This window comes from Delphinapterus leucas, chromosome 17, assembly GCF_059928025.1.
Source record: "Delphinapterus leucas isolate spDelLeu-1000000601 "Yukka" chromosome 17, BTC_Dleu_Yukka2, whole genome shotgun sequence".
NCBI lineage: Eukaryota > Metazoa > Chordata > Mammalia > Artiodactyla > Monodontidae > Delphinapterus > Delphinapterus leucas.
The window spans coordinates 11,346,378-11,371,272 of NC_143145.1; the positions used below are offsets into that span (position 1 = coordinate 11,346,378).

Here is a 24,895-nt window from a genome sequence, read left to right on the forward strand (position 1 = left end):
GTCTTACAAAACAGCTACTATTGGGCTTCCCTGGTGGCACAGTGGTTAAGAATCCGCCTGCCAATGCAGGAGACACGGGTTCGGGCCCTGGTCTGGGAGGATCCCACATGCCGCGGAGCAACTAAGCCCGTGCGCCACAACTGCTGAGCCTGTGCTCTGGAGCCCGTGAGCCACAGCTGCTGAGCCCCCGAGCTGCAACTAATGAAGCCCACACATCTAGAGCCCGTGCTCCTCAACATCTAGAGCCCGTGCTCCTCAATAGGAGAAGCCACCACAATGGGAAGCCCGCTCACCTCAACGAAGAGTAGCCCCCACACCGCAGGTAGAGAAAGCCTGTGAGGAGCAGCAAAGACCCAACACAGCCAAATAATAATAATAATAATAAAATAAAAATTAAAAAAAAAAAACAGCTACTATTACTATTCCATTTTTATAGTTGAGAAAACAGACAGGTTTAATAAGTTACTCAATATCACAAACACTAATTGATAGAATGGGCTGAGCTTCGTAACTCCAAAGCCTGAAAACGTTTTTCTGTACTGTTTCTTCACCATGAAATTCTCTATGATATGTGAAATTTGAAAAAAAAATATGAACCACTTAAAGAATTCAATATGCTCTACATGTTAAATGAATTACTTATTTAGAAGGACTGCTTTAGCAGAAAGCTGCAGATCTGTACATTCAATACATATTTACTGAGTGTCTGTGATGCTATTCGCAGGGGTGAACAGGACACAAAGTCCCTTCTTTTACAGAGACAGAGCTTAGACTCTAGCACAAGATAGTACAGAGACAATATAAGTACATAAATAGATTCAATAATAACAAGTGATGTAAAAAAAATCCTAAACAAAGCAGTGTTTTAGAACAAGAGGTCAGACTACAGTCCACAGGCACAATCATAGCCTACTGCCTGGTTTTATACGGTCTGTGATTTAAGAATGATTTTTACAATTTTTCAATTGTTGGAAAAATATCAAAAGTAGAATCATATTGTGTGACACATGAAGATTATAGGAAATTCAAATTTCAGTGTCTATAAATAAAGTTTTTTGGCTCACAGCCCTGCTCATTTGTTTACATGTTGTCTGTGGCTGATTTCATGCTGCAGTGGCACAGTTCAGTAGCTGCAACAGGGACCATATGGACCGCAAAGCCTAAAATATTTACTCTCTGGCCCTTTACAGAAGTGAATGCTGGGGGTGTAGCTACTTTAAATTGGGGGGTTAGGAAAAACATCTTGAAATGAATATGCACTCCGATATGGAAGACAGAGAAAAGGGCTTTATCCCACATTACACTGGGTTGTCCTACAAAATTTTCTTTAAGAAATAGCCTAACATGCAGACATAGAGAACGGACTTGAGGACACGGGGAGGGGGAAGGGTAAGCTGGGACGAAGTGAGAGAGCGGCATGGACACATATACACTACCAAACGTAAAATAGATAGCTAGTGGGAAGCAGCCGCATAGCACAGGGAGATCAGCTCGGTGCTTTGTGACCGCCTGGAGGGGTGGGATAGGGAGGGTGGGAGGGAGGGAGACGCAAGAGGGAAGAGATATGGGGATATATGTATATGTATAGCTGATTCACTTTGTTATAAAGCAGAAACTAACACAACATTGTAAAGCAATTATACTCCAATAAAGATGTTAAAAAAAAAAAAGAAATAGTCTAACAGCCATTCTTCCAGGTCTAGTACACCCTGAAAGGAAAATAAACGGCAGACTTGAGCCATCATCCGTCCATAGGCCAAGTTTCCAAAATATAGAAATGTTGGCTCCAACAGAAATATTTCCAAAAGGTTATATATGAAAACAAGGAGAAGGAATTATTGTTATAACACCACGGGTGAGCTTTTTCAGCCAAAGATTGCATATGTTATTTGGATTTTAGACCATCAGATAGATTAATCAGAACCCTCTATAGAAAGGTTTGAACCAAAGGAAACTTGTCCTTCCTGCCAAAAGTCCACTGACTCATTAACAGAATATAATAAAGATTGAGGGAAAGTTTTGGAAAAGTTGTCATAAATTCTCCACAGGAGGAACATCCATCCAGAAACTTTTGCAAATTCCACCCATATTTTAGGTGGAGACTGTATTGGGCTGCTGTGTGATTTGAGGGGGCCTAAGGAAACCTTCTTCTCTGTCATCTGACTAATGTTTAAGAATTGCCTCTCAAACTAAGCAAAGAAAAAAAAAGAATGGGCCTCATGACCTCCTAGGGACTGCCACTTTTCATTTAATTTTCATATGAGGTGAGAACACGTGTAATTTTTACAACATTTGATCTGTATGAAAATCATACATATGTGAAAAGTTAGGTACTGAGAGGTAAGTAATTATTACCATATCCCCTTTTACAGGTGAAGAAAGTGGTGCTTACAAAGTTTAAATATCTTGCTGAAATTCATATGACTAATATATGAATGGCTAGAATATGAATCCTGCATGAACGATAATTCCAAGATTGCTGTAGTGATCATAAACACACACACACACACACACACACACACACACACACACCACTGCCAGTCTGTCTCTTGACACATGGGAAAATAAGTATAATCTTTCAAAGCATAGGATTTTTAGTCAATCAGGCCTGGATTAAAATCCCAGCTAATTAACCAGTGTGAAAATTCAGTGAATTCTTTAACTTTGCAACTTCATCTATAAAAACTATTTTTAGCATGACATCACTCATCCACATTTATTGAGTTACCTTTATCTGCCTTTCTATAATCTACCTTTACTGACATGCTCAAGCTAATTCCCTTAAGACACAGTTTAAGTGTAACAAATCAAAAATTAAAGGACCAACACCAAACTAGAAAAAAAAGTAGACAAAAGAAAAATCCAGAAGAAAAAAAAAGAGGTTGAATATATCTGTACAAAGAGGAAGAAGAGAGATTAAGATGGCAGAGTCCCCTCCCCCGCCCACAAACACATTACAACACATCTAAATGTGGAACAATTCTCACTGAAAACTGGAGACCGGCAGAAAGGCTCCAAAACCACCAAGCCTGTAAGAAAGATCCATACAAACAAATTAAAAGAAAAAGAAGAGGCATGCGGGGTCCTGGCAGAGTTAATTATAAGAGGAGAGACTGGAGTATATTTAAATAAATGAAAGAGCCATTAAAAAAAAAAAAAAGATCCATACGAATCAGGTAGGGAGGGAACAGAAGTGATCAGCTCTGGAACTGTGCCTCTGAGAGGGGACTGAGAAGGGCTGTGACACGGGCAGAGACCCTCCCTGGGGAGGGAGCTGTTCCAGCCACATTTTCAGCTCCCCAGGCCTGGGTCCAGCACAGGTAAGATGAGCCCCATTAGCTGGTTGGAGGGCCACTGGACTAACAGAAGGCCTGTGGGAAGCCGGGGCTCTGCTCATGAGAAGTGTGCGTGCTTGCTTGCTGCTGAGGCAGGGTGGAGAGTGTGGACTGAGAGCCACTCCAGTGGCTGCCTGGCCTCCCCCGACTGACACTGCACATGTCCCAGCCTGAGCTGAGTGATGACTCCAGCCCCGCCTGCCTCACAACACAGTTCCACACTGGGGCAAGGACTGCCACATCCTAGGCGAAAGCTTAGCTCTGAGACACAAAGGTGGCTCAGACCCAAAGCCACATCTGAGCGGGGCAGGGGCAGCATTACTGGCACTTACACAGGCAGCACATCAGAAGCAGCCTTGATCTCTGTCTGTGGCTGGACCACGACAGCCCCATCCCGATCCATGCCAAGAGCCCACACAGGCCCCAATGCCCTGTGGCACAGTTCCACACTGGGATGAGGGCAGCAAAGGCTGAAGGGAGAGCTCAGCTGTGGGGGACAAAGGAAGCTCAGACCTGAAGTGGCGTCTTGAGTAAGGTGGGGGCAGCCGTTACTGGTGCTTACACAAGTAGCGCATCCAAAGCCGTCTGGGTCTCTGACCCCAGCTGAAGTGCCACAGCCAATGCCCCAACCCACCATGAGTGCCCATACCACTCCTGTTCCTCCAGAACTGTTCCCATTTGGGGGTGAGGTTGCAGATGCTGGGGTGGGGAGAGCACACACTTAAAGGGAACAGAGCCAGCTCAGGCTCAACCCTCAGGGCTTCTGCTCCAGCAACATGGGACCCGTCCCCATCCCTCACTGGGTGATAATGGCTACTGACCAAAGGGGAAACCCTGACTCACATCTGGCTCTGACTCTAGCCCCTCCATTTTCAGCACCACCTTCTACCAAGGTGATAGGTGCCAGCACACATTGAGGAAAGATTTTAATTATGTTCATTCAAGGCCAGTTCTTCCACCAAAGCCACTGTGCACACACAGATTACATAGGGAGGCTCCCACATAAGGACATCCCTTCAGGACCACAACAGGAAACTGTTTCACCTCATGCCCTAGAGATAAAGTTAAGCAAAATGAGAAGACAGAGGAATTTGTCTCAATTGAAGAGCAATAGAAAACCCCTAAAAAATAAACCAAATGAAACAAATAATCAATTTACCAGGTAAAGAATTCAAAGCCTTAGTAGTAAGAAAGCTAACTGAATGAAAGAAAAGAATAGATGAACACGGTGAGAATTTTAACAAGGAACAAGATAACAAAAATGAATAACTCAGAAGTGAAAAATACAATAACTAAAATGAAAAACACACTCAAAGGAATTAACGCAGACTAGGTGATACAGAAGAATGCTCAAGTGATCTGGAAGACTGAATAGAAATCATCTAGTCAGAACATCAAACAAAAACAAATTTTGAAAAATGAGAACAGTTTAAGGGATATCTGGGACAATAGCAAGCATACCAACATTTACATTATAGGGGTCCCAGAAGGAGAAGAGAAAGACAAGGGGGTCAAAAATGTATCTAATGAAATTATGGCTGAAAAATTCCCAAACCTGAAGAGGGAAACAGATATCCAGGTACAGGAAGCACAGAGGGTCCAAACAAGATGAACCCAAATATAACCACACCAAAAAATATTGCAATTAAAATGTCAAAAGTTAAAGATAGAATTTTAAAAGCAGCAAGAGACAAAGTCATACATAAGGGAACCCTCATAATGCTATCGACTAATTTTTCTGCAGAAACTTTAAAGGCCTGAAGGGAGTGGCATAATATATTCAAAGTGCTGACAGGGAAAAACCTGCAACCTAGGATACTCTACCCAGCAAGATTATTATTTAGAATTGAAGAAGAGATAAAAAACTTCTCAGATAAACAAAACCTGAGAGTTCACCACTATTAAACTGACTCTAAAAGAAATGTTAAAAGTTCTCTAAGTGGAAAAGTAAAGGCTGTAAAAAGAAGTAAGAATCTATAGGAAAGGAAAAATCCCACTAATAAAGGCAAAAATACAGTAAAGGCTGTGGATTAACCATTTAAATAAGCTAGTACAAATATTAAAAGACATAAAATTGACTGTAACTACAATAATCAGTAAAGGGATAAACATTAAGATGTAAAATATGGCATCAAAAAGACAAAATGTGGGAGAGAGGTGTAAAAATGTAGATCTTTTAGAATGTGTTTGGACTTAAAGGACTACCAGTTTAAAACAAGTAGGTATATAGGTCAACATATATGAACCCCATGATAACCACAAATAAAAAACCTACAATAGAAACACAAAAACTAGAGAGAAAGGAAAACATACCATTAAAGAAAGTCATCAAAAGACAATGAAATAAAAAAGAACAGGGAAGAACTACAAAAACAATAGGAAAACAAGAAATAAAATGGCAATAAATACATACCTATCAATAATAATTTTATATGTCAGTGGACTAAATGCTCAAATCAAAAAACATAAGGTGGCTGATTGGATAAAAATCAAGACCCATCTATACGCTGCTTATAGGAGAAAAACTTCGGAGCTAAAGACACCCACAGACTGAAAGTGAGGGGATTGAAAGATACGCTAATTAGTGTATAAAGAGACACTAATTCTGAAAGATACAGGCAACCCAATGTTCACAGCAGCATTATTTATGATAGCCATATATAGAAGCAATATAAGTGTCCATCAACAGATGACTGGATAAAGAAGACATGGTACACACACACACACACAGGAATATTACTTGGCCATAATAAAGAATAAAATTCTGCCATTTGCAACAATGTGTATGGACCTAGAAAGTACAATATTATGCTTAGTGAAATGCCGTGTGTTATCACATGTATGTGGTATATACAAAATAAAACGAATGAATATGTATAATGAAGCAGAAACAGGCTCACAGATACAGAGAAATAACTAGTGGTTACCAGTGGGAAGAGGGACAAGATAGGGGTATGGGTTTAAGAGGTAAAAACTACTATGTATAAAATAAATATACAACAAGGATATATTGCACACCACAGGGAAATATAGCCATATTTGTAATAATTTTACATGGAGTATAATCTATAAAGATATTGAATCACTATTATATACCTGAAACTCATATAATATTATAAATCAACTATACTTTAATAAAACAAATAGGTGAAACCAAAAAACCCTAAACAAACAAAAACCCAAAGAAGATCAACTGTATTTGTAATTAAGGAAACAGGAACTAAAGCAAATATAATTTGGGGTTACTTGATAGGTAAAACTTTGCAAGATTAATACTAATGGTGCTGGAAAATTGTTGTAAATACGCAGCACTCCTTAACAGCTGGTGACCTGTATTGGTGTATTTCAAGCCAAGATCTCCATTTTGGGTTTCCTCCCATTTTAGCATCTGCCCGTTGAATGTCCCACTCAAGAAAACTGCTGTTGGCCAAATACCTATGTCGAGCCAAGGACTTCATCCCATTAAATTGAATGATCATATCAATCCTATCAAGTGAACGATATGTTCATCCATTACTTAAAAAAATGGAAAAAAAGCAGAATCTCAGCAAGGTTAAGTAACTTATCTAAGATCTCATACCCTGTAAGTAGGAGAAGCAGTGTTTGCCTGACACCACTGATTTGCTGAATATCCTCGGTAGATTATCTCTACCTGTTCTGACACCTGTTCTACAGTACTTTCCTATCCCTAGATGATATACTCTTCTTGAGCATAGAATAGTCTTACTCTCTCCCCTTTTATGTCAAGCATGATTATTTCACACGAAGTATCTGTTGAATTAATATACATACTTAGAGCAGCCTTTTCTGATTGGAACAGCCTTTTTTGATTCAAAATTCTGGGATGAGTAAAGCAACCAGTTTCAAACACTGACCTTTTTTAAGGCCTGTTCTTTGTACCTTTGTTAAATCCGTTTAGAAAATGTATCATTAGAACTGATGTTAATCTCTCCTTACGGTCCGGCAGGATAGCACATCAAAATTACTTCAACCAAGATTGTCTTACCCTTAATAGTCAGGGAGAAACATGATTTCAGATAAAAACCGAGAGAGCTTAACCACAGATTATCATGAAAATAACAATTAGAAGAGAGATATTTCAGCTAGAAAAGGAATGTGAATTCAGAAGCAAGTCATAGAATTTAAGAAACAATGCCCAAACTGGCAGTGTGTCAATATGTGTAATTAAAAATCAACTGCATAGGCCACAGCCATCGCTCCTGGGCCTCTGGCTTCCCCCTGCAGCATGACCCTACTGGCTCTCAGCCACCTGCGGCTGCCTGGGCTCCAAAAGGTGGGCACCGGACCCCAGGGTGCACAGTCTTAGGAACTCCTGCACCTTCAGGCCCCACACCGGTGGTGCCCAGGCAGAGGCTGGCAGCAGGTGAGCTGTGGGTGACTTTGCCATCAGTCTGCCTGGACCTGGGGAGGAAGAATGAGCAGCTCACCGTCCCCTCCCGCCTTCCCCACCATTTAGGACACACTGCAGAGACTAGTTTGGGGGTTCCCAGTAACTTCCAGGAAGGAGGCATGCCCCTCTCTGACCCCAGCTCCATGACCACCTGTCTCTGCCAAAGTGACCCATCTCCTATAACCCTGCAGTGCCTGGAGCTCTCCAAGAATGGCATAAAAGGGGCCTAAAGCCAGGGAGGGACCTGGGGTCAGCCGAGGAGTGGTCCCAGGAGGTGGTACATCTGGGAAAGGCCCTGTGAGAGTGCAAACAGAATAATACTGGAGCAGTATGACTGTTAATGAAGCCAAAGAGAAATTTAAAAAGTCACCAGAAGGAACTTGCTAGAGACAGTTCGCATTCAGACTACCTATTAACAGTATCTGTTAAAACGTCAGCTGTACCAACTAATCTGCAAATATAATACCAAGATGAGAAACTTAGATTGTAACTGAATCATATGAATCGAGTCCAAGTTTCAACAAGTTAACAGCATGGTGTGTCTGATCTACTGCTTTGTTCAGGTGTGCAAGGATAAGCCGATGGGCTGGAACCCCTCCTGAATGACACTGTTCATCTTTACCGGTCCAAACTGCTCTACACATCAACACCGGACTGTAGACTTACTGTGTTACCTTGGCCTGCTAAAACAAGATCCCCTAAACCAGGTAGCTCAAACAGAAAATTATTTTCTCACAGTTCTGGAGGCTGGGTAGTCCAACATGAAGGTCTGGCAGAATTTGGTTTCTGGTGAGAACTCACTTTCTTGTTTGTAGACGCCTGCCTTTTCCCTGAGTCCTCATACAGAGAAAGCAAAAGAGACAACTGGAGGAGGAGCGCTCGCTCTCTCTGTTTTGCTTCTTCTTCTTATAAGGCCACAGTCCTATCAGATTAGGGCTCTACCCTTATGATCTCATTTAACCTTAATTACCTCCTAGAGACTGTATCCAGGTGCAGTCACATTGGGGGTTAGAGTTTTAACTTAGGTTTTAGCTAGGACACAATTTAGTCCATAGCACTTACCATGAACATATATAGCTTTACCACCTGGGGGTTTCCTGCATCTATAATACCAAAAGGTTACTTGGAAAAATATAAATTTCAGGTGTAAGTATCACTTTTTCCCTAAACATTGCTTCATGCCTCTGAATGCAGCTATGTAAAAGAGAACCAAAACTTGAGTGACTGCACTGGAATTCTTTCCAAGAACAGCTGAAGTCAATCTAATTCGAGTGCATGCAGTGGTAACTAGGTACCTAAACTTACCCCAAAGATTTTTTTTTTTTTTTTTTTTGCGGTACGCGGGCCTCTCACTGTTGTGGCCTCTCCCGTTGCGGAGCACAGGCTCCGGACGCGCAGGCTCAGCGGCCATGGCTCACGGGCCCAGCCGCTCCGCAGCGTGTGGGATCTTCCCGGACCGGGGCACGAACCCGCGTCCCCTGCATCGGCAGGCGGACTGTCAACCACTGCGCCACCAGGGAAGTCCCCCAAAGATTTTTACCTGAGTGATTTTTCCCTTCTTGAGGTGGACCCTAGTAAAGGCTATCGGAGCTTGTTACCAGAAGTACTTGCCTTTCCATTAGGTCAAAGGTCCCACCCCTGGCAGCAGATAAGGAGCTCTTCATAGAACCACTGAAGAAGTGGAAGGAATCTAGTTAACATAAGTTTAACGTCAATTTTATATGCTTGGTGATCAGTGAATATTTTAGAACATTTTATATTTTGCATTCTTATGTACCTAGAAATCTTGTTAAACAGATCATGCTTTTGAGTATTTATCCCTCATTGTTTTAAAAATATTTATTTATTTACTTATTTATTTTTGGCTGCATTGGGTCTTCGTTGCTGCACACGGGCTTTCTCTAGTTGCAGCGAGCTGGGGCTACTCTCTGTTGCGGCACGCGGGCTTGTCATCGCAGTGGCTTCTCCTGTTGCGGAGCACGGGCTCTAGGCACGTGGGCTTCAGAAGTTGTGGTTTGCCAGCTCTAGAGCGCAGGTTCAGAGGTTGTGGCACACGGGCTTAGTTGCTCCCGGGCATGTGGGATCTTCCCGGACCAGGGCTCGAACCCATGTCCCCTGCATTGGCAGGCGGATTCTTAACCGCTGTGCCACCAGGGAAGTCCCTATCCCTCATTTTATACAGTTAACCAAATCCACCCAAAATGGTGACCAGGAAATCCTATATTCTTTTGGTCTTTTTACTGCAGTTACGAACTCTTTCATGTGAATGAATATTATAATGTGAATGGATACTATAATAAAGGGAGCCTTGTTTCAGAGTTACTTCAAACTGGTGCAACAAAAGACTTTCTCTTTACCTTTAAGGCTAAAGACAAGAATGGCACACTGTACAGGTGCAGTTCAATTGCAATGAATAAAACCAACATATAACATAGACTCTACCCTGTTGAAGTAGGTGTGTCCCAACCCATTGCCACTGATTTTCTGGAAACAACTTTAGAAAATTTTATAAGTTGTTCTTGAATTAGTTAGGACATCAGCAGTTGTCTCTCTTCTACGATGAAAAGTACTTTCACTTAATTTTCTTCTAGATAGAGTGATACCAGCTTGATTTTCAAAATATTTATTTACTGCTGTTACAACTTTATTAGAATATATTAAATTTTAGAAACTGACTTAAAATTACATAATACTCTCGTATTTTGTGTGTTTAATAAAAAGGTAGTCTTTTTTGTCACCATAAAGACTAAACAACTCCAAGTTTTGGCAAAAAAGTCAAGCAGTTACACTGCTGGTTGATGTATAAATTTATATAAGAACTTTGGAAAATCTTTTAGCAGTAACTACTAAAGTTAAACAAATGCAAAGCCTATGATCCAGTGTACCACTTCATAATTTTAACATAATTCTTATTAGGAAACCACCAGAAACTTTAGTGCCATACAGCAACAAGCATCATTTCTAGCTCGTATGTAGGACAGTTGAGTTTTAGTTGATATAGGTTGGGCTTAGATGGGCTTGTCTCCAGACCATGGGTCAAATCCAACACCGGGCTTCCCAGGATGTATTCTTTTCATAGCCTCAAGTGGACAAGCAGAAATAGTATATGCCTCTAATGCCTAGGCTCAAAACTGGTAACTAACACTTCCACATGCAATCCATCACCAAGGTAAGGTGTATGTCCAAGCCTAACATCAAGCGAGCAAAGAAATTTATCCTTGCAAAGCATATTCCTTCCATGAAGATTTTGGAGATAGTTCAATGGAAACATAAATGCAAAGAGAAAAATAACAGTAAATTTAAAAAAATAGAAAAGAGAATCCAAAAACTATGGGGCAATATAAAATGGTCAAACATGAGTAATTCCCAGGAGAAAAGAGAGAGCAGGAAAAAAATTTGAAGACTTAAGGCTAAGAATTGTCCAAAATAATAGAAGACAGCAAAGTGACATACCCAAGATTCTCAGAGAACAGTAAGCAAGACCATTCTCAAGAAATATAAATTATCAAAATTGACTCAAGAAGACAAGGAAAACATAAATATCCTATTAGCCATTAAAGAAATCAAATGATTAGCTTAAAACTTCCCAAAAGGAGAACACTAGGTGGGTGACAAGTGAGTTCACACATATTTGCACAAATTACAACAGATAATTATAATCTTATACAGATTATTACACAGTATATATGTGTCAGAAATATTAGCTATTAAGTACAAGAGCCAATATAGAAGAATTTCACTGCAATCATAGATATAAACATATCAAAATAATAAAAAAATTTCCTAGGAATTGAAGGATGGCTTAATATTAAAATATCTATTGACAAACTAATGAAGAAAGAGAAAGTATAATAATCTACATAGATAACAAAATATCCTTTGGTTAAATTCAGAACACTTCATGATTTTTAAAGTGCTTGAAAATTTAGGAATAAAAGAGAATTGCTTTACTGACAAAGAATATATACCATAACTCTACAGCAGGTAATATTTAACAGTGAAATGTTAGAACTATCTTCTTAAAAGTCAGAATGTAGAGACGTTTTTCTGTTATCACAATTTTTAGTCAATATAACTTTTTGTCTTAGCCTAGACAGTGAAAAAAGTTATAGTATTATAAAAGAAGAAATGAAGAAACAAACTCATTTACATGTAGATAATATGATTGTCTAACTAAACCACCTAGGTTATATGCACTTTTAGAATTAAGAATGTTTAGCAGACTTTCTATATTATCAATAAGCAAAATACAGTTACATTATAAACACCAGCCACAGACAGTTCAAAAGTAAAATATAAATAGTATATATTATTTATAAAATCATCAAAAAATATAAGAACCAAAGAACAACCCTAACAAAAGATATACATGATGTTTATTGGGAAATTTAATTGTAACATTTTCTAAACAATATTAAAGTAAGCCTAGATCAATTGAGAAATATATGCTATTTGTGGATAGAAAGAAATACCATACACATGTCATTTGCTCCAAATTGGTTTGTAAATAAAGTTCAAGGCCAACTTCTCTGTGGAATTTAATATTGCTGGTTTTAAAATATATATAGAATAGCCATGAGTAGTTAACATAGTTTTGAGGATGAACAAGTTTAGGGGAATTTTCCTACATGATATCAAAATTTGTTGTGAAGCTATAGTAAATAAGTCAGTGTGACATGCTGCAAGGTAGGCAAATAGATCAAAACAGACCCTAAAACACATTCATGTATATAGAAATTTTGACTCAAGACAGCATATGCCACCACAAAAACAAGGTAGCATATATCACCACACAAACAAGGTAGAATGGAATGCCAATAAAAGTATAATATAACATACATCTAAGGTGGTACTTTGTGGTCAATTTGTAACCTAAAGATATTTACTTATAAATTAGAGGTAATAAATATAAATGGTGAAGAATTTAAATCAAATATCTGTTTAATTGGATAAACAGAGTAAATTTAAAGAAAATTTAAGAAATATGGTAATATAATAAAATGGCAAAAATCAAGGAAACGGTAAAAAAGCATGTGTCTGTTATGCTTGGGTGCTTATTGTTTCCAACTATTTAAAACTTTGTGCTTATGTTTCTTGACTGTTCAATAAGACAATTTTGCAAAGAGCAATTACATGAATTGAAAATAGACAAAAAGTGTCCTAAATGAAGATCATGTAACTGTCAGCATAAAACAAATATAAGAAAATGTGTAAATAATGGTGAGAAATAATAGGAAACACGATAACATTTTCTAGGTACACAACAGTCATATAAAAAATCAACAGCAATCCTATTCGCCAATGTAACCGACTGGGAAACATAACCAGCAAATGACTAATTTGCAGTATAGACATCTGCAAATCAGTAAGATAAAACAAACAACAAACAGAAAAACGCGCAAAGGATATGAACCAGATATTCACAGATGAACATATCTGAGTGCAAAATAAATATATGAAAATGTCCTCAACCTCACTAGTAATCAGGTAACTTCCACTTAATGTAATATTTAATACACATTAGAATGACAATATTTTAAAAGTATTAAAATAGCAAATATTGGTAAGAATGTCACTGTGTGGAACTCATCCACCTTTGGTGGGAGTGAAAAATGGTGTAACTGGTTTTGAAACAATTCTGTAATATCCAGTACAGCTGAAGATGTGTGTGTAAGATATGTAAGATATGTAAGATCAGTGTTAAAAAATTATCATAGGAATGAGAAGCACAAAATTGACAATAAAGGTTAACTGTTCAGTTGGGGAAGGCATGCAGGAGGGATATCCTGAGGATCTAAATACATCTACTGTGTTTCATAACTTAAAAAAATTAAATAAGGCAAAGTATTAAAATATTGATTCTGGCTACACAGATATTATTTTATGTAAGTCTATGCTTGTATGAATTATTTTATGATGAAAATGCTTTTTAAAAAGCAGCTTGAACTGTGTTCACCAAAAGAACTAAATTAGCTGTTTCAACCTGGCCCCAAAGCTGCACATTTTTCAATGTTTAAAAAAAAATCTGTTTACCAACTGAGAGTTTTTTCCAACTATTATATAGTAAACTATTGCTAGATGGAACTCCTGTAACCAACTTTCTAGGTCCAAAGAATTCTGTGTCCAGCAAAATGCTGAATTCCTATTTTAGGAATTAGTTGTATCTGGAGGCTCTCAAAGAAGAGGGGATTTAAAAAATTATCTAGATGACTATTTTTAAAGCCATTTTATAGCAAAAATTTTGCTTTATTTTCAAATGAATTCTTACCCAAACTCCTATATATAAAGCATATATAAATGGATCTGTTCTGCCCCACTAAACCCCTTCCTGTATAAAAAGAACCAGGGCTCCTTGGAGAAATGGTTGATTCCATTTTTGAGGCAGGGAACATATTTGATGAGCCTGGAACATCTTGTGCCAGAGTAAAGAGGCACAGAGACTAATGGTATCACATCTAAAGGACACAGGAGACAATCTGAAGGACCTCTCACTGGCCTAGGATGGGACATTTGGGAATCAAAAAGAATAATGACTTTAGTGCATCAAATACATCAAAAACATCACAATCTACAATTGGCTAATGATACCAAAAGCCAAAAGAAACCCAAAACAAAATCAACAATCCTCAGTGATGACCAGAGAATGTGACTGACAAACACTACTCTGAAAATTCATAAGTAATGGGAAAGATGCAAACACACACACAAACAAAAACTGGAGACCTAGACGTCTGCCTCTTCACGTGTTTTTCTTGCCCCGCCAGGCTATGGTTTGAAAATCACTGAAACAGGATATCCTTCCGTAGGACACACATCTCCTCCAAGAATGTCCCAGCAAAGGAGCTGGGCCGGGGGGTGTCCGATCCCCATCCACTTGGGCTACCCGTTAAATCCTTAACAGCAATGCTTTTAAGAATACTTTTCTTCAACTCCCCATATACATGAAGGGGATTAAGAGGGAGAAACTACCAGTTATAAAGTAAACATTACATGATGTGCTGTGCAGCATAGGAAATATAGACAATATTTTATGATAAACTTGTATGGTATGTAATCTATAAAAATACTGAATCACCATGTTGTACATTTGAAACTAATATAATATTGTAAGGCAACTATACTTCAATAAATTTAAAAATTAATCAAGAAAAAAGAATAGTTTTCCTTAAAGAAAAGTAAAGGTTGTGTTTCTATAGCTTTTATCCATTGGGTCCTATGCTCCAATCAGACACTGAAAGTAAAGAGCCTAACCCTCTTCAACATGATCATCTTTTAGGTGTGTGCAGGCATCTTTCAGGTGTCCACCTGTCAGATCCAGGTTATTCACCTCTAGGTCCTTCCTTTACTTCTTAACCCTATGACATAGTTTTTGTCCCCATCCCATCTGGGTCTACTGGATATACTGTACTTTAAAAAAAATTTTTATTGGAGTATAGTTGATTTAAAATGTTGTGTCAGTTTCTGCTGTACAACAATGTCAATCAGTTATACATAAATCCACTCATATTTAGATTGTTTTCCCACATACATCATTACAGATACTGAGTAGAGTTCTCTGTGCTATACAGTAGGTCCTTATTAGTTATTTTTTTTATGTATAGTATGGATATACTAGATTTCATTTTATCTTTCCCTCATTTACATAAGCACTTAGAATTAAAGATAAAACTCCCTCCACGTGGAACATGACCAATTCAGCATAATGAGGAATTATTGTTAATACTTGTTAACATATCCCATATGGTCACTTGGCTACATAAGGGCACAAAAAAGAAGCACCGTGCATAACTTCTTAGGTTTGGAAATCTGGTGCTACTCAGTAATCACTGCACAGTTTAAGAAAGTTACCAAGGAGGAGGAAGAATGATTTCACCCTCAGGAACTCATCATGAGTTCATTTTACACACATTGCAAGAGGATAAAAACCTGATGTTTGGAATGGGATTTTGTTTTCCTTCATGCCATGCAATTTGTGCCTGAGACTCAAGGCTATGAGAGAGACACTGAGAACACAATCATTTTCTATATGTACTTCCTGAAAATAATTTGGCAGGCTCTTAGTGAAATAATTACTGTATGCTACTGCCTTCATGAAAAATTGATTTGCTGTATTTTATTATTAGTTTTCATATGCATAAGTGAAAACAGGAACAATATGTAATTGCGATAATTGTAGGGTAGCTGGATATTCTCATTTGGGGAAACTTTAAGCTTTAGGTCAGTTTTAGAAGATGGCTCATGACCTGCAAGTCTTTTCAAAACAACAGAAAGAATTATGTTGTTTGATTCCTCAATTTACAGTATACTCTGGAAAGATGAGATCCTTTAGGTCTGGGAAGGAAGTGAGAATTGAGAATAAGTGCCTCTATAAAGGAGACATCTTATACATGCTGGCTATTAAGTTTATTGTTCTCATTATAGCATAAATAAAGGTCACCGGAAAAGGACCACTTGAGATATATTCTGAATCATAATAGATTGTGCCCACACTAATTTTTATACAATCTGTCTGATGCTTTCAAGTGTTTAAAATTATTATTTGATGCTATTTAAGCATTGTGTCTTTCTAAAATAACCACTCTGCCTTAGGTGGTTAGAAAAGGAGAAAGAATAGTCGTAGGAGATACATAGCAATAGCAGGAAAAGAAGCGGACGGAATATTGGGAGGACTGAAGAATGAAAGGCTATAGTGTCACAAAACAAGCACAAAAATGAATGCTTCATTTATTGAACTGTTTTAAAATTAAATGAATACTAAGAGCCAGTTACTGTGCAAGGTGCAGTATATAATAACGAATAAATTTTGGTTTTGGTTTTCATGCAGTTTACAGTCTAGTGGGGAAGACAGACATTGAACAAATACATTATATAAAACATTAATTAATTGCGGTTGTTATACATGATACGAATGTACTTTAGATTTGTGATGAAAGGGAAAAGCCTGGGCATTAATCTGACCCAGGGAGGATGGTGACACCTATCTTCTCTTGGGCAACTAGAGTTAAACAGGGAACAGGGGCTAGCAAGGGGAGAGTGGACACATGTGGATGATTTTATGTAATTCTCCTTCAGCCAGGAAGCTGAAAGCCCTGAGACCTGCTTGGCAGATTCAGGGAAATGTGTCCAGACCAGAGTGAAAAACTTTTCTAATTTAAATTGTAAAAGAGACATAAAGTTGAGGAGACTGCAGGGACAGGCGAGCTAGATCACCGAGGGCATTGCAGGCCACGTAAAGTTTTGCCTTAGAAACAATGCAGTCAATGATTTTAAAGTGAGTAACACAGTTACATCTTCAAGTTTAAAATGTTATTTTGGCTATCAGAGATTGAAAGGAGAGATTTATTTTTTTGTATTGTTAGTTCTTTCTCTGTTGAGTGACCTTGGGCAAACAGCTTCAGGTAATTTGAGCCTTGGTGTATCCATTGTCAGAATCAAGGGAAGAAATTAAGTCATTTTGAAGACAAAACAGCTCTTTAAGTCTGTGACCTGAAGTACCCTGACATTCTTACTTTGTTCCTATGCCTTGGCAAATCTGATTTCCTTTAACTGTTAGCAATAACTCCTACGCCAGCTCTTAAGATAATTTGCTTTTTAAGAACCTCATCTCAAAAGTGCGACTGTCAAATGCAGTTACGAACTGGAAAAGAGGGAAGAAAACGATCATTTAGCCAGATGATGGGACTGTCCCCCTAGAAATTCTAAGCATCACTTAGAAAACGATAAGAACTAAAAAGAGAGCTCAGAAAGAAGGTGAGGTACAAATAAATCTTCAAATAATCAAGAAATGTTCTATGTACTGGCAATAACCAAGCAAAAAAAGATAAACTCCGTCTATAATTAAATACATCTGTGGTGGGTTAATGGTGGCCCCTCAAAAGATATGTCCAACCAGAACCTTATTTAGAAGTGTCTTTGCAGATAGATGTTGGGATGAGTTTACCTGTATTACTTGGGTAGGCCCTGAATCCAATGACAAGTGTCCTTATAAGAGACAGAAGAAAATACAAAGAGAAAAGAGAGTGAGGCCATGTGAAGACAGAGACAGAGATTGCAGTGATGCAGCCATAGACCAAGGAATTCCTGGAGCCACCAGAAGCTGGAAGAGGCAGGAAGTCTTCTCCTCTAGAGACTGTGGAGGGAGTGCCTTCCTTCTGACACCTCAGTTTTGGACTTCTGGCTTCCAGAATAAATTTCTATTGTTTCAAGCTAACATGATGGTCATAATTTGTTGCTTCATCCACAGGGAACTAATACAGCACCCAGGGCCCCTGACTCCTCTCCTCCTGTGTTCCTAATCCTGGTAAAGAGAAAAACTTTCCTCTTGATTTTTTTTTTGAACATGGATTATCTGCTTGCTCCCTCTTTGCTACAGGGACTAAATGAACCAATGTGCAGCTAAAATTATTCTCCACTTAAAGCCTGATGCAAAGGGTTCTGGTTTACAAGACAGTGAACAGGAGAGGAAGCTCAAACAGAGAAAATCACTTTCCAGATATGAGGCCTTCTTTAGTAGGATTGTACAGCCCTTGAATTTGGAGCTTTTGGTTTCTCTTTGCTGCAGTTCACACCATTTCATTTTGTATCAGGACTTGCGAGGGGGGAGAGACTATACATTACCGAAGGTGAGCAACACTTGTGTGTGTGCAGGCAGAGAAATAAAGAATTTGGAGTTAGAAGACTTGCTTTGGCCTCTGCCACTGCTGCTTTTTTGATTCATTCCTGGCAACATCTGCCTTGTTTCCTTAAGCCTCAGGTTGCTTATTATGAGATGGAGTTAATGTTCTCTCCAATTTAACTTATAAAGTTAGCTTTGAAAATCAAGACAATGAATGATACTGAAGATGCTTTAGTAAACTATGAAATGTTAAAAAACAAACAAACAAATATTTACAATAGCCAGGACGTGGAAGCAACCTAAGTGTCCATCGACAGATGAATGGATAAAGAAGATGTGACACATATATTCAATGGAATATTACTCAGCCATAAAAAGAAATGAAATTGAGTTATTTGTAGTGAGGTGGATGGACCCAGAGACTGTCATACAGAGTGAAGTAAGTCAAAAAGAGAAAAACGAATACCGTATGCTAACACATATATGTGGAGTCTAAAAAAAAAAAAAAAGGTTCTGAAGAACCTAGGGGCAGGACAGGAATAAAGATGCAGACGGAGAGAATGGACTTGAGGACATGGGGAGGGGGAAGGGGGGAGCTGGGACGAAGTGAGAGAGTGGCATGGACATGTATACACTACCAAATGTAAAATAGATAGCTAGTGGGAAGCAGCCACATAGCACAGGGAAATCAGCTCGGTGCTTTGTGTCCACCTAGAGGGGTGGGATAGGGAGGGTGGGAGGGAGACGCAAGAGGGAGAGGATATGGAGATATATGCATATGTATAGCTGATTCACTTTGTTATACAGCAGAAACACACCATTGTAAAGCAGTTATACTCCAATAAAAATGTTAAAAATAATTATCCTGCACTTAGTTTCTAGTATAACTTCAATAATTGTTTGCCGAATACGTATAACTTAAAAAAATAAATAAACATGAATGTGGCTTTGCTAAGAGTTTGGAAGCATGGACCTCAGTGTTCTCGTGTGTTCTATGAGAGAGTTGTGCTAGATCAGTGCTTCTCCAGCTGGCTGACCATTAAATTCATCTGGGGAACTTCGAAAAACCACCCAAGAAAAATCCAATGATAGTTTCTTGGAAAGGGGTTTACACATACTATCTTTAACAGCTCCCCAGGTGGTACTAGTGTGAGCAGGCCAGCACTGAAAGCATTATACTAAAATCACTAAGGCCTCTGAAACTCTCAAGTTCAAGGCTGCTTTGGCTTTTTCACTATTAACATTATTCCTGTCCTTTCTGATTTTGTATTGTGAAAATGTAGCTCTCGGCAAAATTCCACAATCACCTAAAACAGAGAGTAAAAACAATATGACTGTTCTGATGCTCTATCTTATGTGATCATAAACACCCAAATATTCTCCAATATCTGGATACTTGTCACTGTGGTTGACAAGACCTCTAATTGTCCATATAGTTTCTGTTTTCGTTTTTCATCTGAAATAAGGGAAAGAGTGAGACACATAGCACCTATTATGCTTCAGGAATTGCTCAAGACATTTAACAGTTACCATGATGCACGATCTCAGTACTACCCTATAGGACCCGATAGATAAGTTATAGAGGCCTGAGGCTGAAGGGAACTCAGGAAATTTACCCAGGTGACTCAGTCAATAGGTCATTAAATCAGAAGTCAAGTTGACTATTGCCTGCTCCAAAGAACCTGCATATTTATTTTCCACCATACTAGTCTTTTGTAGGGATACTGCAAGATTTTTCATCCATAAAGAGAGTCTAGAAGTTTTTCTGGGAGACGGGGAAATTGATCAAGTGAACAAACCCAGCTTATCTGGAATATTACACAGGATTAGCCTTTATTTATCTGCTGAAAACATGATGCTCTGGGTTACAGAACATTTATCCATTTCTTTATAATTTATGTTATATTCACCTCCAAAAACCATGATCCCCTTCTGTATTTCCTAATATTTTTAAAAGAACTATAAGCATATAATTGTATTGGTATTGGAGTGTTTTCAGATGATCACAGGTTCTATCATAAAAATCTATGTTTAAATTAACCGTCTCTCCAAGATGGCCCCCAACGTTCCCTGCCTCCTGCCCTGTGTAATGTTTTCCCACAATCAATAGCGCTGATCTGTATAAGTAGCAGGACATTACAGAAATGACGGTTTGACTTCCAATACTAGGGCATAAAAGGCTTTGTGGCTTCCTCTTCTTTTCCTTGGATCGCTTGCTTTGTGGAGAAGTCACCAGCTATATAATGAGGATTCTAGTGCATCCCTTTGGAGGTCCATATGGTGAAGAACTGAGGTCTCCTGCTATAGCAATGAGCCCCTACTCTCTAGCCATGTGAGTGAATCATCCTGGAAATGGATCCTCCAGCCACAGCTGAGCCTCCAAATGATCCACCTCCAGTGGTCACTTTCAAACCTCTTGAGAGACTGAGCCAGGACTACTAGGCTAAGCCACTTCTGAATTCCTGAACCAAAGATTGTGAGGAAATACTTACTGGTTTAGGTACTAAATATTGGGATAATTTATGCTTTAATAGGTAATTTTTATTGGAGTATAGTTGCTTTACAATGTTGTGTCAGTTTCTGTTGTAAAACTAAGTGAATCAGCTTTATGTATACATATATCCTCTCCCTCTTGAACCTCCCTCCCACCGCCCCCATCCCACCCCCACCCCATCCCACCCACATAGGTCATCACAGAGCACCGGGCTGAGCTCCCTGTGCTATACAGCAGCTTCCCACTAGCTATCTGTTTTACACATGGTAGTGTATTTATGTCAATCCTAACCTCCCAATTTGTCCCACCCTCCCCTTCCCCCCACCCTGTGTCCACATGTCCATTCTCTATGTCTGCATCTCTCTTTTCGTCACCTCTCCTTCTATTCTCCTCTTTTCTCCCTTTTCCCCTTCTCTCCATTCATTCTCCTCTCTTCTCCTCCTCTGCTCTTCCTTTTTCCTTGTTCCCCTTTTTCTATCCTCCTGACTTTCCATCGTCACCTCTTTTTTGGTCCTCCCAACCTTCCTCCCTTTCCTATTTTCTCCTCCCAATGTCCCTTCCTCCCTATCACAAAGTTCTAATGAGTGCTTACTTTATGCTGGGTGCCACAGAGCTATGTAAATTAAAAAAAAACCCAAAACCACAGTCCTGCCCTCAAAGGAGAGTTTAATTCTCATCGGGTTATGGACACAAAACAGATAATTTCAATGCCATTTTGTACCTTGTATAATAAATTCATGAAGTGGGAGCATAGGGAACTCCCTCTAAGGGACTTAGCAAAGGTTCACCAGAGGGCTGGTGACAGGCAATGGAGGTATCCAGGAAGGACTCATCTGACCAAAGGTAAAAAAACATTTACGAAGATCATGAAGGCATGAGAGACAAGGACCAATTCGGGGAATTGCTAGTAATTCCACTTTTGCCAAAGCACAAGTTATTGAGGATAGGGTGAGAGATTAAATAATTATTTCACCCAGGACTAAACAGTGAGGACAGTAATACCATAAAAAGTTTAGACTTGAACTACCCACATCAAGTTCTCTGAGCCTTGCTTTGCTCACCTGTACCGCATGAGCATAGTACCCACCTCATAAAGTCGTGTGATGATTTCAGGATACACCTTATAGGATGCCTGACATATATAGTAGGTGCTTCGTTCGTGTTTCCCTTCCTCCACCATCATACCTTTAAAACTTTAGTTCTCAAATTGTCCTCTAATGTCTACCCTCCATTATAGGATGTTGAAAGACTAACACTATGAGAGGCATAATAATAAAGCATCAAGATGTTTCCCCATCAAAATATATTGAAGTGAGTGTTTCCCTGCTGTTAGTGGTCACCGCTTGTGTAATTAACAGGCATCATTTGACTTTGTATCATTTAACTCTGGGGAGAAAATGGCTGGAGGATGGGAGGGAAAGAAACAACCTTTCTGAGAAGTTTTTGCTGTTAGGAGCTTCCCTTCCTGAGCACAGTGATCCTGGATCTTACTACAGTTTAGTGCATCCAGAATGTTCATGCTGAAAGCATTTCCTCTGGATAGTGATGCCCCTGAGAGGAGTGAATTCCAGGTCAGTACATCCCTTCCTTATTAGACTTCACTGCAGTTGCATTTGAAGTCTGGTGTGACTGCCTAGCCTTTTGAACTTCTTGGAAGAGGAGGTGTTGCATGAATACCAGAAATTCTTAGGTTTTCTATATGAGATACCTACTTGTGCAAAAGAGTTTATACGTGTGCCTCATCTTTTCCTCAGATGCTGTTCGCAATTCTTAGTTTCAAATATCTTCACTCCAGTTTTTTCAGACCTGTCTTCTCCGTCTTATGTCTGCTTAAGATTTTAGTTTTTCTGGCTGTCAGCCTTTCAAGTCTCATTTGAAAGGAATCTTAAAACTCTGTCCATTTCCCAATCAGGTGCAGAGTTTAATGTGCTGAAGTTTTCCTTAGATTGTGTTTGTTCTTCTCTTATCCCTTGTGGGTAACGACACATGGAAAATCTTAGCTGAGGTTCACATACTGGGTTTTGGGGAGACCCGGCTGTGACATCTGTCACCTCACTGGTTGCCTGGCTTGATTCAGCTGATTGGCTGACTGGCGGAGAGGCATGGGGGCGGGGGAGCAGAGCTGTATCCCTTCTGCACTGATGTACATACTATGAACCGAGGACTCATAGACTGTTGGAGGGAAAGGCAATACTAAAGATAATTATGTCCAATCCCTTCACCGCAGATGTAAAAAAAAACTGACACCTAGGACATTGGATAGCCTTATCCAAAATCTTACTTAGAAGCACAGAGGGAATAAAACTCTTGGATATTCTGACTCCAGTTTGGAACCACAGTCTTTGTAAGTGTGCAAAACAATGTGGTTTGACAGAAAGAAAATAGATTTTGCAGTTAGACAGACAGGGGCTTTGAATTCCAAATCTGCTCCCTTCTGGGGAGGAGACCTTGTGGACAGGGCTGTTGCATGGATTGCAGATAATTTGTGTACAGCACTTTTTACATTATAGACCCTCAATGAAAGTTAGTTTGACCACTGACCAGGAGGAGAATGCCTGAAGAAGAACTCTGTGCGCTGCACCCTGCCAAACCAGTATGAGACATGACAATCCATTTTGTTAACTGATCAACAGAGTTATGTCTGGAAGCCTTGTAAATGCTCGCTGGCAACCGTTTCTCCAAGCTGAAATGGATTGGTGGCTTGCCTACCCTGCATTTATATTTAACAGAAAATAATCAGATTGAACTATGTAAGTTCTCTGCACTATCTTTAGAGAGAAAGATCTTGGAACCTGAATAGGGCCAACACTTTTCTTTCCTTTCAGAGGGAGTCCAGACTACAGCCAACATTTTTGGGATAAGAGAAACTTCTCAGGGTATCTGGACACCATGTGGTTCTCCCTACAAATAACTCGCTATTGTATCCCTCGGAAAAGGAACTCCTGTTGCCCTTTATCCTCCTCTACAAATCGTAAGATTCCACCTTTGCATAGGACCTGATATTTCATGGAGCACTTTCGTGTTTATAGGCTCATTTTTGGTTCTCAAAATGATCACGTTAAGTGGACAGGGAAAAGATAGTTATCTTTCCCATTTTACAAATAAGAACATTCCTCAGCCGGTATCTGCATCATTAGAGCACTTCACTGACCCTCAATGCATGTCCTTCAGTATTGTTTGTTATACCATCATGCATGTGGACCCAAATATTTGCTTAAGCTTCCATGACCTGAATCCTACCTGCCTCTTTGCCTCAGCTCCTGCGTCCATCCCTCCACCTCACATCTCACACAGTAACCACGATGTGGTCCTCATGGTTGACCTCAAATTGCTCTGCAGCTGGTTGTTGTGTGGATAAAATGAATTAATACATGTTAAAATGCCTAAGATAGTGACCACCTTGCGATCGGATCATAAGAGGCGTTATCTTTCATTACTTTGTTCATATTCCCTTTATCTAGAAAATCCATTTGAGGCTTCTTTGCATATCTCTTACACACCCTTCAAGACATCCCATGGACCACCTATTTTTTTGGTGAAACATTCAATTACTCCATACAAACTGAGTTATCTAGCACTGTATGTTTTCTCACTACTTCTTCATTATTGCAATCCTAGTGCTTGTTACACTGTTTCTATTTTCATTTCCAGCTTCCTTTCTGGATTCTAATACAGACCTGTTTTATTCTGTGTCTTGTTCACACTCAAATACTTGTGTCTTTACAGCATCCATACACTTGTGACCAGTCTAGTGCCTCTTAGGCAATGCTGAACAGAAACTCTTTGGCTTGACTCAAACTATCTTTTTATCACCAACTAAACTAGAAAGTCAATGAGAAAAGAGACTGAATCTCAATCCCTTTAAATGCACCTCACACAAGGCCTTGACTTACTGGGCACTTGATCTTCCTTGGATTTCAGGCCCTAAATTAACTTTCTATCACAGGAAACCTCTAGAGTCAGACAGCCCCATGTTCTACCCAGACTTCTGTGTTGCTCTTCTCAGGCACAGAGGTCATGGCCAGATACCTCGGCATCTT

General features: G+C 39.3%; 1 pseudogene; it reads left to right on the top strand.

Moving 5' to 3' along the window:
• Positions 1–1,495: 1,495 nt before the first annotated feature.
• LOC149746911 (suppressor of cytokine signaling 2 pseudogene) lies at positions 1,496–22,781 on the top strand (annotated as a pseudogene).
• The last annotated feature ends 2,114 nt before the right edge of the window (positions 22,782–24,895 follow it).